The sequence below is a fragment of the Arachis hypogaea genome, chromosome 16 (assembly GCF_003086295.3).
Source record: "Arachis hypogaea cultivar Tifrunner chromosome 16, arahy.Tifrunner.gnm2.J5K5, whole genome shotgun sequence".
NCBI classification, from domain to species: Eukaryota; Viridiplantae; Streptophyta; class Magnoliopsida; order Fabales; family Fabaceae; genus Arachis; species Arachis hypogaea.
Window position 1 is genome coordinate 91,208,752 of NC_092051.1, and position 2,084 is coordinate 91,210,835.

The 2,084-nt window shown below is 31.4% G+C and overlaps 1 non-coding gene across 1 annotated transcript; it reads left to right on the top strand.

Moving 5' to 3' along the window:
- The first annotated feature begins 240 nt into the window (after positions 1-240).
- LOC112760985 (small nucleolar RNA R71) lies at positions 241-348 on the top strand. The gene has a single exon (XR_003181396.1). It is a non-coding gene; the product is annotated as a small nucleolar RNA R71 (small nucleolar RNA).
- Positions 349-2,084: the final 1,736 nt, after the last annotated feature.

Genomic DNA, 2,084 nt, shown 5'->3' on the forward strand with positions numbered 1-2,084 from the left:
CTGAGCTAATATGGCATTCAGAGTATCAACTTCAAGAACTCCCTTCTTCATAGGCGTCCCATTACTCACAGGATTCCTTTCAGTGTACATGAACTGGTTATTAGCAACCATGTCAATGAGTTCTTGAGCTTCTGCAGGCATTTTCTTTAGGTGAATGGATCCACCTGCAGAGGTATTCAATGACATCTTTGATAGCTCAGATAAACCATCATAGAATATATCCAGGATGGTCCATTCTGAAAGCATGTCAGAAGGACACTTTTTGGTCAACTGTTTGTATCTTTCCCAAGCTTCATAGAGGGATTCACCTTCTTTCTGTCTGAAGGTTTGAACATCAGCTCTAAGCTTGCTCAGCTTTTGAGGAGGAAAGTACTTGGCTAAGAAAGCCGTGACCAGCTTATCCCAAGAGTTCAGGCTGTCTTTGGGTTGAGAATCCAACCATAATCTAGCTTTGTCTCTTACAGCAAAAGGGAAAAGCATGAGCCTGTAGACTTCAGGATCTACTCCATTAGTCTTAACAGTATCACATATCTGCAAGAATTCAGTTAAGAACTGAAAAGGATCTTCAGATGGAAGTCCATGAAACTTGCAGTTCTGCTGCATTAGAGAAACTAATTGAGGTTTCAGCTCAAAGTTGTTTGCTCCAATGGCAGGAATGGAGATGCTTCTTCCATGTAAATTGGAATTAGGTGCAGTAAAGTCACCAAGCATCTTCCTTGCATTATTATTATTTTCGGCTGTCATCTCCTTTTCCTGTTTGAAAATTTCTGAAAGGTTATCTCTGGATTGTTGTATTTTAGCTTCTCTTAATTTTCTCTTCAGAGTCCTTTTAGGTTCTGGATCTGCTTCCACAAGAATGTTCTTGTCCTTGCTCCTGCTCATATGACAAAGAAGAAGGCACAGAAAAATAATAATAATAATAGAGATCCTTTATACCACAGTAAGGGATCCCTGTGTGAGTGGAAGAAGAGGGGGAGACAAAGAATGTAATATAATGGAAGAAACACAACTGTGAGGAGGCTAGAGATGTGAGATGAGATGTTAGGATATGAATGAATAAATAGAATGAAATGGGGGAGGGATAATTTTCAAAAATATTTTTGAAAAAGAGTTAGTGATTTTTGAAAAATGGTTTTTAAAAAATGTTAGAAATTTTCGAAAAATTTTTAAAATTTAAAAATAAAAATAATTAGTTAATAAAAAAGAAATTTTTGAAAAAGAGGGGAGATATTTTTGAAAATTAGAGAGAAAGAGAGTTAGTTAGGTAGTTTTGAAAAAGTTAAGAAACAAACAAAAGTTAGTTAGTTAGTTGAAACAATTTTTGAAAAGATAAGAAGTTAGGAAGTTAGAAAAGATATTTTGAAAAGATATTTTTGAAAAAGATAAGATAAGAAGATATTTTTGAAAAGATATGATTGAAATTAGTTTTTGAAAAAGATTTGATTTTTAAAATCACAATTAATGACTTGATTCACAAGAAATCACAAGATATGATTCTAGAACTTAAAGTTTGAATCTTTCTTAACAAGCAAGTAACAAACTTCAAATTTTTGAATCAAAACATTAATTGTTATTGTTATTTTCGAAAATTTGTGATACAAATAAGAAAAAGATTTTTGAAAAATATTTTTGGAATTTTCGAAAATAACTAAGAATTTTGAAAAAGATTTGATTTTTGAAAAAGATTTTGAAAAAGATAAGATTTTCAAATTGAAAATTTGATTTGACCCATAAGAAACAACTTGATTTTAAAAATTTTTGAAAAAGTCAACCCAAATTTTTGAATTTGATGAGAGAAAAAGAGAAAGATAATTTTTTGATTTTTGAATTTTTATGATGCAAGAGAAAAACACTAAAATGATGCAATGCATGAAATTTTTAGATCAAAACATGTGATGCATGCAAGAATGCTATGAATGTCAAGATGAACACCAAGAACACTATGAAGATCATGATGAACATCATAGACACAATTTTGAAAATTTTTAATGCAAAGAAAACATGCAAGACACCAAACTTAGAATTCTTTAATGCTTAGACACTAAGAATTCAAGAATGCATATGATAAACATGAAAAGACACAA